We start from the raw sequence: 15,837 nt of genomic DNA, 5'->3' as shown, positions 1-15,837 counted from the left end.
ATAAAAAGATATGATGTCCATAGCAAAGGCTTAAAGAAAGAGGTTTTTATTACATGGCAGCAAGCTAAGGAGATTATAAAGAGATGCCCTACTTGCTCTTTCTATAACCAAACACTGCTAACTGCAGGGAGTAACCCAAAGGGTACTCAAAGAAAAGAAATCCGGCAAATGGATGTGTTCCACTTAACAGAATTTGAGAAATTAAAATATGCACACCACACCATTGATACTTATTCATTTTTTAATGGGCAACTATCTTGAGCTCAGAAAAGGCTGATTCATTTATTAGAAGTTACAGCCATCATGGATATACCTGCACAAATAAAGACAGGTAATGGGGTGCTGGAGCCTCTGTAGCTGAACCCTGACCATGCTATTGTGCGACTGAAGCTGCTCATCGTTCACTAGCAGTCCCAAAAGTTTCAAAGTCCGACAAGATGGCAACCCTCAAGGACCAGCTGATTGTGAATCTCCTTAAGGAAGAACATGCCCCCCAGAACAAGATTACGGTTGTTGGGGCTGGTGCTGTTGGCATGGCTTGTGCCATCAGTATCCTAATGAAGGACTTGGCGGATGAGCTTGCCCTTGTTGATGTCATGGAAGACAAACTGAAGGGAGAATGATAGATCTCCAGCATGGCAGCCTTTTCCTTAGAACACCGAAAATTGTCTCTGGCAAAGACTATAGCGTGACTGCAAACTCCAAGCTGGTCATGATCACAGCGGGGGCCCGTCAGCAAGAGGGAGAGAGTCGGCTCAATCTGGTCCAGCACAACGTGAACATCTTCAAGTTCTTCATAATCAATGTGGTGAAGTACAGTCCAAGCTGCAAGCTGCTTATTGTCTCCAACCCAGTGGATATCTTGACCTATGTGGCCTGGAAGATAAGTGGCTTTCCCAAAAACCGAGTCATCGGGAGTGGTTGCAATCTGGACTCAGCTCGGTTCTGTTACCTGATGGGAGAAAGGCTGGGTGTTCACCCACTGAGCTGTCTTGGATGGGTCCTGGGGGAGCACGGGGACTCCAGTGTGCCTGTGTGGAGTGGAGTGAATGTCGCTGGTGTCTCCCTGAAGAATCTGAACCCAGAACTGGGCTCCAATGCAGACAAGGAGCAGTGGAAGGAGGTTCACAAGCAGGTGGTTGACAGCACCTATGAGGTGATCAAACTGAAAGGTTATACGTCCTGGGCCATTGGCCTCTCTGTGGCCGACTTGGCAGAGAGCATGATGAAGAATCTGAGGCGGGTGCATCCCATTTCCACCATGATTAAGGGTCTCTATGGAATCAAGGATGATGTCTTCCTCAGTGTCCCCTGTATCCTGGGACCAAATGGAATCTCAGATGTTGTGAAGGTGACTCTGACTTCTGAAGAGGAGACTCGCTTGAAGAAGAGTGCAGATACGCTCTGGGGGATCCAGAAAGAGCTGCAGTTCTAAAAGTCCCCAGATGTCCTAGCGCTTCACTGTCCAGGCTGCAGCAGGGTTTCTATGGAGACCACACACTGTCTCCTCATCTGAGCTGTGGTTAGGGCGGTTGTGTTCCCACAGCTCTACCCTGATGCTAAGTGGTACTTGTGTAGTGGTAACCTGGTTGGTGTCACAGTCCCACTCACTGTCTCTAAGACACTGCCAACTGTGTGCAGGCTTCAGTTACCCTGTGAACCTGCTGTGTCTGTGCTATGCATCCTCACCAGACATGCCTAGGCCAATGATTTCCCAATTAGTCATAACCTGGCTCCAGTGTGTAAATTCATTATGCATATCTTGTGTATAACTGTTCTAAAGGATATTATTTTGTGTATTAAGTATCTGTAGTGTACATTGAAATATTGTGTAAAGTGAAGATCTGCATATGGATGATGCAACCAACTACCCAAGTGTCATGCCAATGAAAACACCAAATAAATCTTGAACAGTGAAAAAAAAAGGACAGGTAATGGTCCAGCATATGTTTCTAAGAAAATGAAACAATTTTTTTCTTATTATAATAAAGAGCATATTATAGGTATATTTAATATCTACAGGCCAGGCAATTATAGAACGATCAAATTGAGCTATAAAGGATATTTTAAAACAAACAGAAAGGGATGGAAAATACTTCCAGAAATAGATTACATAGTGCTTTACGAACCTTGAATTTTCTTAATGCTAATGAGAAAGAAACTATGGCAGTGGAGAGACATTGGATAATAGAAAAGACTTCTGAATTAAATCAGCCAGTGTATTTCAAGGATGAGTTGACCTCAGAATGGAACCTAGGATATGTGCTATGTTGGGCAAGGGTTTTTGCTCTTGTTTCCACAGGAGAAGAAAAGCTATGGATACCATCAAAATTATTAAAGATTCGGTTTGGAAAGGAGAAAGGTCTTGAGAAAAAAAAAATATCAGCTCATCCACAGAAGTGACAATCATAAGGGTGGTAAGAAAACCTCATGAGTGTTGGGGCAGGGTTCTGTTCTTGTCTTTGCAGCAAAACACTCATCTTCAAAAAGTGAAGAGACTTTGGACATTCAGATGCCCAAAGAAGAAACGATAACTATCCAGGAAAGATCACCAAGCAAAGAAAAATCTGACTTATGAAAACAGATCATCTACAGGGTAAAATTTCTTTACCTGAACACACACACATAAAATCTCAGTATAATAATAGCTGTGACTCACTTAAAAAATTACTGGCTTTGGAGTTGGACAATGGCTATCCTTCTGTAAATCCAAGTATGTTGTTAAAAGAAAAATTCAGAGTTTCTGTCTCATGTTAAGGAGCCATCTGGTATGGGACAGAAAGAAGAAAGAATTTAGGAAAGATTTTACTTTTCCCATAAATACTTTTGTCTCTATAGTACCTTTCACTGAATATATGTCTATATGAATAATGTTTAAGTTTTCCACAATGAACAATAAATTTTCCTGCAGTGATCTTTGAAGTTTCCAGGAAGAAGATGGGGCCTCACAACAACGACTTCACCTGGTTGATATGACGTTGTGATGCTGAGAGAGCTAATTTAAGATTGGTTTTGTGTACCAGCTGCTCAAGATGATTACACCTTGGATAGCTGGAATGGTGAACCTTCTTACAACGTTCTGGACAGAACTTAAAATGAGAACTTCAGAAAAACCTTATCGTCTACTTTGCAATTACACCAGACAGTGATCTTGAAACTTAACCATCATTTTACTTTCACAGGATCCCATAGAAAGAACATAGCCCCATAACAGCTGGAAGTAATTTTAGAAGATGACATCCCCTCTCCCAACCAACTTTGTCCTCAGGGTTAGGGGCATCAGTTAGGAGTTGATTATAACTGTTATAGGGTTGGGGGTTGGGGTGGAAATTATGTAGGCTCAGGGATCTCTTTAAAAAAGGGGAAATCGGATGGGATAATAGGTAGAGTAGTGTGAGTTTACTCATACTAATAATAATAATGAGTAAGAGAGTGAATGCTTGTGAACTACTATTTATAGACAATTTACATTAGTATGGATTCTTGTATATTGATACAAATTCAAATTATATTTGTTATATTGAATATGCTCCTATTTCTGTTTACAATATGTGTACACCTATGCAGTTATATTGTCATTGTATGCATGCATGTTTCTACCTCTGCTTAAGACATTTTGTATACTGATGCAATTTTAGAATATTTTTATCATATTGCACTATACATTTCTACCTCTGATCAAGATACTTATTATACATTGTTTACATTTTGAGGTCATTGTCCTCATTTGCTGCACAGTCATTTAAAGATTGTTTATTATTCTAATATACAGGTATTAAATATTAAATATAATAGTCACCCATGTTTGTCATACTTAGACTAATCAGGTTTTTTAGACACATGGAGATTATAGTATTCTTGAGATATGACACTCAAGGGCACACGTGAACCCGTAGCAGTTAAGACTGTTTACACAAGACTTGGACAAGATCAAGCCAGTTAAAATCTCAGCATAGATGGGGGAAACAATCACAAAGTTCCACCCCTGTCTGAGGAGCCATTGGTTACTGCTGGCTACTAGGGGAGAAAAAGTCATTTTCTTCAGAGACGTAGTTCCTGAGAAGCTGCCCATGTTCCAGTGGATTGTTCTATAGCTGTACAGACAATAGTAATGGAACTCAACAGATAGATAGATAGATGACAGATGATAGATAGATAGATAGATAGATAGATAGATAGATAGATAGATAGATGATAGATAAATGAGAGATAGATGATATAGATATAGATATAGATGGATAGAGAGAGGAGGAGGGGGAGAGAGAATATGAAGTTGGGAGGAAAAAATGTAGGTGATGGATGAAAAATTGGAGAGGAGGTAATGAGGCACATTTGACCCAAACATTCTATGTATGTGTGCATATTAAATAAACATATTTTTAAAATAGGCCGGGCGATGGTGGCGCACGCCTTTAATCCCAGCACTCAGGAGGCAGAGGCAGGCGGATCTCCGTGAGTTCGAGACCACCCTGGTCTACAGCGCTAGTTCCAGGACAGGCTCCAAAGCCACAGAGAAACCCTGTCTCAAAAAACCAAATAATAATAATAATAATACGTAAAATTAGGATTTTTCTTATGTTTTATTTTGTCGTACTATGCTAAGAGTAGAACTCAGGGCCTCACCAGTGCTAAATAAATGCTCTATCACAGGATTATATCCCTAGCCAACAAATCCTTTTAAGCAGCAAAGCCAATTTCTGGTGAAGAATTAATTTAATACAGATGATGCTTTATGGCAAATTTCGAGGAAATAAACAAAGCATATAATATAACAGAGCAAGGTACTTAGTGATGATCCCCAGTGAAGGTTCTTTATCTAGAAATGAATTATTTGGGTTGAATATGTTCTAAAGGTCTACATGGTTTAGTCAGACTCTTCTTTCTGCCTCTCTCCAACTGGGGAAGAGAGCTGGAAGTCTCTAATGCCTTTGGAGGTCAGTACAAGTACTGTCTGCCAGAGGCAGTCCTGGGAGTGTGCCAATAGAGGTATTCAGGATACGTTCTAGCACTTGGCAAGTGCTTTGAGACAGGATTTTAGTCTGCCATGTAAGAACAAAGCCTTCCTAGTCTTCAGAGGGAGTCAAGTTCTCTGTTAAAATGTTGACAATAACTTAAAAATGAAAGCACTTTTGTTTTGCCACAATGTTTTCAAATGTGCTAATTTTATTTTGCCATGCCTTTTATCTTTTAGAAAGATGTGAGTCTTTTTTTTTCTTCCTTCTAAATCCATTGACTCAAGGCAAACACTATGTGTTTCTAAGTTCTCCCTTGAGAAAATAATGGCATTATATGGAATTATTACCATAATTGAAAATGGAAAAAGTCACTGAAAAGCTTTTTTGAGGCTTTAAATACACTTTGTGTGGTGATTTGAATGAGCATGTCCCCTTCCACCCCGAAACTCATACTGACATTTACATGCTTGCTCACTAGCTGATGAACTCTTTAAGAGATGTGTCACTGGAGGTCGGATCTGAAGTTTCAAAAGTACAAAAAAGGGTGTGTGTGTGTGTGGTGTGCCTGCTGTCTATAGATCATGATGTAAACTCTGTTACTGCTCCAGCATCATGCCTGTCTGCTTCCTGCCATGATGATCGTGTACTCACCCTCTGAAATTGTAAGCCAGTCCCCAATTAATGCTTTCCTTTCTAAGAGTTTCTGTAGACAAGGTTCTGTCTCTTTGGCAACAGAGCAGAGACCAAGAGACTTCACTAACTAGTTCACTACAATTATATCATGAGGCTATTGAGGAGGCTTAGTGGATAAAGATGCTTGCTACTAAGTTGATGACTAAATTCGATCCCTGAGATCAACAATGTGGGAAGAATAAAGGCACTCTTACAAACTGTCTTCTGACCTCCATATGGACTCATCGTGGCAGGCATGAAATCACACACACACACAGGCACACGCGTGTATGTACACATGTAGATAAATAAATGTAGTTTTAAAAAAATTTGGGCTGTGGTGACTCATACCTTTGATCCCAGCACTCAGGAGGCAGAAATAGGATTTCTGAGTTCAAAACCAGCCTCCCCCAACAAGTGAGTTCCAGGACAGTCAGGACTATGCAGAGAAATCCTGTCTCAAAAGCAAACAAACAAAAGAAAGAAAGGAAGGAAGGAAAGAAAGAAGGAGGGAGGAAGGAAGGAAGAAAAGAAAAGAAAGAAAGAATTAAAGAAAACGAAAAAAATAATCTTTTTATTTGTAAAAAGTAATATCATAAAGTGCTTTAGACTACTCAATCTATTCTTGGTCTGTTTGTTTGTTTGAACATTCCTGAATCAGAAACCTGGCTTTACTCTGGCCTTGGTTGCATTGAGATGCAAAGTATGTGTAAGCTGTTGTGCTGTGAATGTCACTGTTGTTCAAAAGCTACATCTCAGGCAACCTTCACAAAGCAGCACTTTCTTAGCCCGAATATATTTACTCACATTGATCTGATCATCTAGCATATCTTCAAGCAAAAAAAAACAAAAAACAAAAAAACAAAAGCCAAAAACACCCCAGAAAACAAAACAACAACAACAACAAAGAAACAACCTCTTGTTACTTTTATGAAATTAGTTGCAGATTTTTTTTCTTGAGAAGGGAAATTTAGTTTGTAAATATTTTTCTTGGCAGCTTTCCAACTATTATTTTCTCTCTACACAGAAGATGCTTCTTTTCCTGGCTTACAAGAGAGCATCACATATTTTGACATATTTCAGTTGGAATGAAGCTCATGGCTAAGTAATGAAGGCTGCCAAGACAGTAATGCCTTGTGATGTTTTGTTTAGTTCCTAAAAAACAATGGAGCTGTATTTTCATTAAAACATAAAAATTATTTTTGTTAGCACAATTAATCATTGATTTATTCTCTTTTCTCCCATAGTCTAAAGTTGACAAGTCATTTGAGGAAGCAGCCACTTGTGGTACCATGTTGAGTAGGGTGTTGCCTCTGCAGTCACTGGCCTGCTCAGGCAACAGACTGTCCTGAACTCCTTGAGAGCATTGCAGCTGCACAGCTACTGCTTCACGTGAAGATGCTGAGTGACCTAAGGGCCATTGCTCTGGAGCTGTCGACTACCATGGGTAGCAGGAACTCTAAACAAATCCATTTAAAAAGAAAGATAATTTTGTCAGTTGACTTTAGTTCTCTGAAAAAGAAGTCAATATTCTATCAGTTGAGTTGCTACCAACATGCTAACAAGAATCCAAGAAGCATTCTACAAGGTTGTAGTGGCTACGGTAACAGCAATTTATAATTAAAACATGCAAATGGAAAACAATTTATAACATTTAAGACATTAGTTAAGTTCCCAGGAATTGCAGTACTATTTATACTTTCAATAAGACTTAATACATTTATATTTCATGCTTTTAGTTTAGTTACTATGCTAACTAACTAGAATGAAAAAGAACTATTTTAAAAAAAACTATTTTAATGAATAAGGATGATAAATTACATAATTTTTCATGTGGGAGAGCATGGTTTAGAACCACACACACACAGACACACACACACAAATAAGTGCACATAACACTGCTGGAATCTGAATGAATTTAGTGGTCATTGCAACATCATGTTCTGGTTTTGCTGTTGTGCTGTGGTTTATAAGAGGTCATTATTGCGGAAAATGGGTGAAAGGTAATTGAGCCCTTGTTATGTTTGAAGTTTTCTATGAGTCTATAATTAAGATAAAGCTTGGAAATATAAGTAGCTGCTATGGAGCTGCTTCGTTGCCCTAATTAAATTACATGTAAGCTACAGATAGCTAGAATTAAATAGAAACACGACCCTGATTCTCACCCCTTTTCCTAAGTCTTAAAAACCCATAGATTTTCTCTTCCAAATATTCTCCCCAGAAAACTGATAAAGGGCCAATTCTATGCTGAAAATCCAGCTCCTTCCATCAATCACTGATATTCTGTTCAGACTTCGGTTCTTCATTAGATTGTTGTCACTTGAGCCCTGTGTACTCTCGAGAAATGTTAGCGGGTAAAGAATAAATAAATGAATGAGCTTCCAAATATCTAAAGGGTTTTCTGTGGCATGCCCTCTAGTTAGGTCAATTCAAAAAACAGTAAAACAAATCAAATATCTCTCCCCACTACTGACCCTTTTCCATCACTCTGTCTCTCTGTTTCCACCATTCTCCCACGCAGCAAAGCTCCACAGCTCTAAAATGCTTTGGGTAATTTAATTTCTTTACTTCACACATGTGTGCGTGCACACATGCACACACACTCAAACACACACACACAGTCAAACACACATTTTTATCATTATTGTTCATTCTCTTCCCAAATACTCCCTGTATCTGTTCCTTCTAATTTATTCTTAGAAATACTACTTTACTTTTATTTTGGTACTCAGTGTGTCCTGATTCAGTTTCTGTTCTACATACTAATTTCTGGTAAACATTTTAAGAATACTGTGTTTCTCAGTTACCACACTAAGACTACAATGGCTGTGATCATTTGTTGAGTACACACACTGCATGCTAGGCACTGTGGATATTCACACTCCACTCCACAACAAGACTATAAAGCAGGCCACATTTATCACAATCTTATAGATGAAACCAGAATTCAAAAGATTAACAGTATATCACACTTTCTAAAGTAGCAAAGCCAGGGCAAGTACTCTAGGCAGCCAGATCCCGATCTCCGTGGGGTATCATTCTCCCAAATGCAGCTATGTACATTCACTGACACACAGAACCTCTGCCCAGGACAATTAGGTCCTCAGTAATGAATAGCTTCTACAGGCACTTTAGGGAAGAATTGAACTGCTCAGGAAATTTACTGAAGGCAAATAGCGCTCTTCCACAGTCCTTTAAACTTGCGCAGTATCCAGTCCCCATCTTCTTGAAATTTGAGGTGTGGCATTTCCTGGGTAAAACATGAATGGAATTCTGCTTAGTAATTTGAGTCCAGTTTAGTGGAAGAATCCAAGTTTAGATCTCATTCCATTTTAAAGCTTTTTCTTTTTCTCCACTGAGTTTTCTGCTGGCTGGAAGTCCACAGCAGTAGTAGTCCAAGTGGCATATTGGTTCCCCTTCTCAGTATCCTCTTCATTGCTCATTTAAGCTTTATAGCTGTGCTGGAGTGGTGAGGTGGGAGAAGCACACACCCACATTCCCTTCTGACCATATTGGTGTCCTCAGGGGCAAACCTGACTCCCTGCCCCTCATCCCCCTACTGAGAATGACCCACTGAATATCTGACTAGATGAACATCTAGGCCCCCGTCTTTAGCAGTCACCCCCAACTGTCCCTGGATCTGGAACCTGGGTTGTGAGGGTCTCAGGTTGCTTCTTGTAACAGACAAATGTCTACAGCAAACCTGTGAGCTTGCTCCTACTCAACTTCTTTCTCTTCATTCTTGAGCATAATGTAGTCACTTCATTCCGGTTCCATGAATTTTGCTATAAAATCAAGTCTGTAACACTCCCCCAAAACTTTGCTTAAGAAATTTAAATATGGCCGGGCGGTGGTGGCGCACACCTTTAATCCCAGCACTCGGGAGGCAGAGGCAGGCCGATCTCTGTGAGTTCGAGACCAGCCTGGTCTACAAGAGCTAGTTCTAAAACAGGAACCAAAAGCTACAGAGAAACCCTGTCTCGAAAATCCAAAAAAAGAAAGAAAGAAATTTAAATATATATTTAAATATTAACTCTTGATTATGTCTAATTTCAATATTCCAAGCAATTAAATATAACATGTATAAAGCACTCCTACATAACAAAAGATGTGGTGGCCTCAAAGGAAAAGTTGTGCAACTGATCTTTAAGCAGAGATTAGAACATAAGTAAGTATAAAACTAACTCAAGGTCACATAAACAAAGATATCAAAATGTACTTAATTTGCATTTATTTGTTATTCATTAAATGTTATTGGTTGCCTGCTTCAAGGTGGCTGATTCTTTCAGGAGATATTTAGCTGCTCAAATCCCTTATTGACTGGCTGGAGAGATGGCTCAGCAGCTCAGAGCACTCACTGCTTTGGAAGAGGACCCGGGTTCAGTTCCCAACATCTCCACAGCATCTCAGAGCCATTTGTAACTCCAGTTCCAGGAGATCTGACCATCTTTTCTGCATCAGACACACATCTGATACACACACATATACACAATCAAACAATCGTACATAGAAAATAAAAGTACGTGTCTTAAAAAATTAGTGGTCAGTGAAGACAGATATCTGAAGATAGTTTTTTTTAAAAAAAAGATTTAAATTTAAATCAGATTTGTAGCATCAGATTTTCTTTTTTATTGATTTTTATTGAGCTCTACATTTTTCTCTGTTCCCCTCCCTGCCTTTCTCCTCCCCCTTCAGACCTCCCCCAAGGTCCCCATGCTCCCAATTTACTCAAGAGATCTTGTCTTTTTCTACTTTCTACTTCCCATGTAGATTAGATCTATGTAAGTCTCTCTTAGTGTCCTCATTGTTGTCTAAATTCTCTGGGATTGTGGTTTGTAGGCTAGTTTTCTTTACTTTATGTTTTAAAACCACCTATGAGTGAGTACATGTGATAATTGTCTTTCTGTGTCTGGGTTATCTCACTCAAAATAATGTTTTCCTGAGAAATTCAAGATGTCTTTTTTTTTTCTGTATAGTACTTTATTGTGTAAAAGTACCACATTTTCCTTATCCATTCTTCGATTGAGGGGCATTTAGGTTGTTTCCAGGTTCTGGCTATGACAAATAAAGCTGCTATGAACATAGTTGAGCACATGTTCTTTTGGCATGATTAAGCACCCTTTAGATATATACCCAAAGTATTAATGGGTCTTTTTTTTTTTTTTTTTTTTTGGTTTTTCGAGACAGGGTTTCTCTGTGGCTTTGGAGCCTGTCCTGGAACTAGCTCTGTAGACCAAGCTGGTCTCGAACTCACCTACCTCTGCCTCCCAAGTGCTGGGATTAAAGGCGTGCGCCACCATCGCCTGGCATTACTGGGTCTTGAGGAAGGTTGTTTCCTCATTTTCTGAGAAATTGCAACACTAACATCCAAAGGGGCTCTACCAGCGTGCATTCCCACCAGCAATGCAGAAATGTTCCCTTTTGCTCACAACCTCTCCAGCATAAGTTGTCGTCAGTGTTGTTGATCTTGGCCATTATTACAGGTGTAAGATGGAATCTCAGGGTTGTTTTGATTTGCATTTCTTTGATGACTAAGGATGTTGAACATTTCCTTAAGTGTCTTTCAGCCATTTTAGATTCCTCTGTTGAGAGTTCTCTGTTTAGGTCTGTAACTCCATTTTTTAATTGGATTATGTGTTCTTTTGGTGTCCAATTTCTTTAGTTCTTTGTATATTTTGGAGATCAGACCTCTGTCTGATGTGGGGTTAGTGAAGATCTTTTCCCATTCTGAAGGCTGTCATTTTGTCTTGTTGACCATGTCCTTTGCTTTATAGAAGCTTTTCAGTTTCAGGATGTCCCATTTATTAATTGTTTCTCTCAGTGTCTGTACTGCTGGGATTATATTTTGGACGTGGTTTCCAGTGCCAACGCATTCAAGTGTACTTCTCACTTTCTCTTCTATAAGATTCAGTGTGGCTGGCTTTATGTTGAGGATCCGTTTGGACTTCAGTTTTGTGCATGGTGATAGATATGGGTCTATTTTTGTTCTTCTACATGTTGATATCCAGTTATGCCAGCACCACTGGTTAAATATGCTTTCTTTTTTCCATTTGATATTTTTTTAGCATCAGATTTTCTAAGGCCAATATAAATCTACTTTTCTTTTCTTTTCTTTTTAAAATATTGTTCAGGCTGGAGAGATGGCTCAATGGTTAAGAGCACTGGCTGCTCTTCCAGGGGTCCTGAGTTCAGTTTCCAGCAACCACACAGTGGCTTGCAATCATCTATAAAGGGATCTGATGCCCTTTTCTGCCATAAAGGTACTCATGTAGATAGAGCACTCATATCCATAAAATAAATAAACAAAATCCTTTTTTAAAAAACAGAAGAAGAAATTGTTGAGCTGGCCTGAACGTCTCCTCTGTGAGGACTAGCTTTACAGAAGGCCATCATATAAGCTCTAATACCATTAAAGAAAATCACAGCCAATCCAAATGCAGAGTTATGGCACTTGGTCCCAGTGGATACAGCTATAAACAAATTCCTACAACTAAGGCTCAAAGAATATTGTGGAATAACGGTCAGAAAGAGTGTTAAGAGCCAGAGGATCAAGGGGTTTAATAAAAGACCGTGTCCCCTAGAAATGTCAGAAGTGACACTCTGAAAGTCTCACCAACATGATTGCTCAATCTTGCGCTGACCAAGGATGACACCAATGGACAAGACCATGTGAATGGGGTTAGCTCACAAGGCTTCAACCCTACCAGCAAGAACCGGGGAATACTAGGAGTGCAGGAGCTCTTCTCTAGGGAAGAACACCCCATGGGTGGCTCAGTGCCAAATAGTCAGCCCTGAAAACAAATACACAAGCAACATTGCACAGACTGAAGAGATTGTATTTAGGAATATATTAGTGTACGCGCGCGCGCGTGTGTGTGTGGGCGCGCGTGTGCGTGTGCGCGCGTGTGTGTGTGCATGTGTGTGTGTGTGAACATATGCATGAAATAACAATTAGTGGAAAAAGAGGTCATGAATTTGAAGGAGGGTGGGGCAGGGTGTGTGGAAGGGTTAGGATGGAGGAAAGGGAAGGACGAAATATTGTAATTGTGAAAGAGCCTCAGAGAGGACCTTCCCTCAGGAGGAGACCCCTGAACCCAAGGAAGAATCCAAGACCACTGACTGCAAACTGCAAGAGGTTTTTTTATTGAGAGTACACAGGTACCTGCGGGTGTCAGAGTCTCTTTGGAAGACTTGCATGCCCTCAGGCTGGGCAGGGGGTCTTTTATATGGAAACAGACGGCAGAAGCATGCTTGGTTACAGGGATTCCATTGGTCAGTTCGCATGAGGCGATAGGCTCACTTGGGGACAAGCTCCTTGAGGACATGAAGATATAATAGCTGACTTGGCTCTATCTAGGGCACATGTAGTTTTTCCCAGAACTTTTCGTTCCCCTCCTAGGCCTGATGTCTGACCATAGATATCCTGTTTGGCAGCCTAGGAGTACCGACTTTACCTTGAACTTATACTTGTTTGTGTGAAAGCCTTGCAAAATGGCATTACAGCAGCTAAGCTGGGGTCTTTCAATTGTATTATAATCTTTTAAAAAGAAATCATTCAATATTAAATTGTTAAAAAAAATTGATGTTGATGCAAACAACTTTAAAGAAAATTAGGTGTGGGATGTTTAGTCTGCGTGTATTTCCAAGTGTTCTGTGCATACCTGGTGCCCTTTGAGTGTCGAAGGTACTGGATCTCCTGGAATTGGGATTATGAATGAGGTGAGCCACTATGTGAGTGCTAGGACTCAAACCCATGTCTATTGGGAAGCAGGCAGTGCTCCTAACTGCTAAGTCATCATTCCAGCGCATAAGTCTCCCTTCAAAGCAGAGAAATGTTTTATAGCATATGAAGTTTTCCTTTCCATGTACAAAATATGAAAGGAATCATTTTTCTAGGTTCTTAGAAAACAGAAAATGCCTTGTTTCTATTTCTCACTGAATGTAAGCTCCTTGCTACAAAGGTTTCTCTCTCCCGGTCCTGAGAACTGCAATGTGAGATGGCAGGATGCTCAGTCAAACCAAATGATTTGAATGAAGCCCTTCTAGCGTGTGCATCGGTGCTTGTTACCAATCAGTAAGACGGGTGTTAGTTGACCCTCGTGATAGACATGAGGATCGGATATTGACGTGAACAGTGGGGAGCTCATGTGCATTTTCACTGGCTCTGGTTCTCACTAGAGCACAAGAGAATTTATAAGGTTCACTCCTTTGTTAACTTAAAATGAGAAAAAAGCAACGGAAAGGCAACGAAAGGTATGAAAATAAAATGTGTGGATTGTCTTAACACTGTTTTATCCCGTGGTAGATAGAGTGGACTCTAAAAATTAAGTAATTGAATCAGTTTATTATTGTCCATTTTGTTCTTTGATTAGAGACGAATCAAAATACATCCTTTTGTATAACTCAAATATTCATGAAAAATGGTCATGTAGTTTTTCAGAAGGAAACCTTCAAGTCTGGGAAGTAGAGATTTTATAGGCCATATTCTCTGACCTAAATTCCAACCAAAAATAAGACCTTAAAATGTAATTACTTGGAAATTATGAAACATAGTTAAGATAAGCCTTGGGGCAAATATAAAATCAAAGGAATCATTGAAAAGAACTGTTCTTCAAAAATCAGTAGAATATGTGAAAGATGTGTTTAGAGTATTCTCATTGTTGAAGAAAAACTAAGAATATGGCAACTTTTTATTTAAGAAAAACGAGAGACAAACATTTAAGATAAAAATAATATAGAAAGACCTGATACAGTTACACAGGGCCCTGTGGAAACATACTTAAAACTCTTGCAGTAGAGAAGTTACTAGAGAAACAAAAGTTAGCAAAACTACCCAAGAAAATTCGAACACATATTGCCATGTGATGATTGCAAAAGTTGGAAACTGACTTTTAATGAAATATAAAGAAAACAAAGGAGAAGTTAAAGCAATTCTGAATAGTTCAGATGTTATTGTTCCAGACACTACTGCAAAATCCAAGACAAAAATGTGGTACTGTTCTGTCAAATACTGAAACAGCCATGGACCAACATAGATGTATGAACACACTTGAGAAATGCTAAAGTCAAACCTTACCCCCAAAAAGTGGAGCAAGGCGGGCTTCTGCTGCTGTTCTGAGGTGGATCAAAGTGTGCTTCTGCTGCTCTGAGGTGGGGCAAGGTGGGCTTCTGCTGCTCTAAGGTGGAACAAGGTGGAATTCTGCTGCTCTGAGGTGGGGCAAGGTGGAATTCTGCTGCTCTGAGGTGGGGCAAGGTGGGCTTCTGCAGCTGCTCTAAGGTAGATCTTGGCAGCCAAGAGGTTCGGATAGAACAGAGAAAGCATCTCACTCTACCCCAGGTTACTTTTAGTCATTAGTGAATAAGATTTTCTTTCTGGTAGTGCATTGTGCTTTTCAATGTTAACACATACTTATGAATTAAGACCATGAGGGAAGGAGGGTGGTATTTGGCTAGAAGTGGGTATATGAAGTATTTAGTCAGGTTAAGAGCTGAGAAAAGTGTGAGAACTAATCTTCCAATTAGCTCTCTTCCAGTTTCTCTGAACAAGCTTCCATTTTCCACAGCCTCAAGCTCACTGAAGACAACCACCAAGCTACTATTAAGAGGAAAAATTTTAACTCATCCACATCAACAACTAAACTGACTTGATATTCACTTTGTTCCTCGTATAGTGAGTGAGGGAAAATGATTTTCTAGGTATGCAAAAACTAAATAAAAGAAACAAAGACAAATAAAAAACTTCACAGTTTTGCCTGATGTTACTTATTGATTTCCAGCTGGGCAAACTTCAGTTTGTTCAGAAGTCTTTCCAAATTAATGGTTTGTGTGTGTGTGTGTGCGTGTGTTTGACACTATATGAAGTATTTCTTTTAAATCACATCACAACTGCCTTCAAGGGGAGCTTTGTTCTCAGAACATCCATTAATTCAAGCATTACTATAGGACAAACTCATTTTGTACTGTAGAAGTTCCTAAGTGATTCATCTGTCAGGCTCCCTCTCCTCCCCTCCAAACACATTCTTCTTCCTCCCACCTCCACAGTTATTTCAGAAGGTTCTGTAGCAGGTTCTCAGAGGCCCCATTGTGTAGTAACAAAAGAACTCCAGCAAGGAGAATCAGGTTCTGTCCTTGCTTGCTGTCCTCAGTGGAAGGATATCCTTTTCCCAGGCCTGAAACTTGCTCACAATTTGAACCCAAGTTCCAGCTCATC

General features: G+C 39.7%; 1 pseudogene; it reads left to right on the top strand.

The window, feature by feature from the left end:
* Positions 1-368: 368 nt before the first annotated feature.
* Positions 369-1,599, top strand: LOC142852871 (L-lactate dehydrogenase A chain pseudogene; annotated as a pseudogene).
* The last annotated feature ends 14,238 nt before the right edge of the window (positions 1,600-15,837 follow it).

Source organism: Microtus pennsylvanicus, chromosome 6 (genome assembly GCF_037038515.1).
Source record: "Microtus pennsylvanicus isolate mMicPen1 chromosome 6, mMicPen1.hap1, whole genome shotgun sequence".
Classification (NCBI taxonomy): Eukaryota; Metazoa; Chordata; class Mammalia; order Rodentia; family Cricetidae; genus Microtus; species Microtus pennsylvanicus.
The sequence above is the reverse complement of the archived record's forward strand: the minus strand, read 5'-3'. Positions and strand labels throughout refer to the sequence as shown.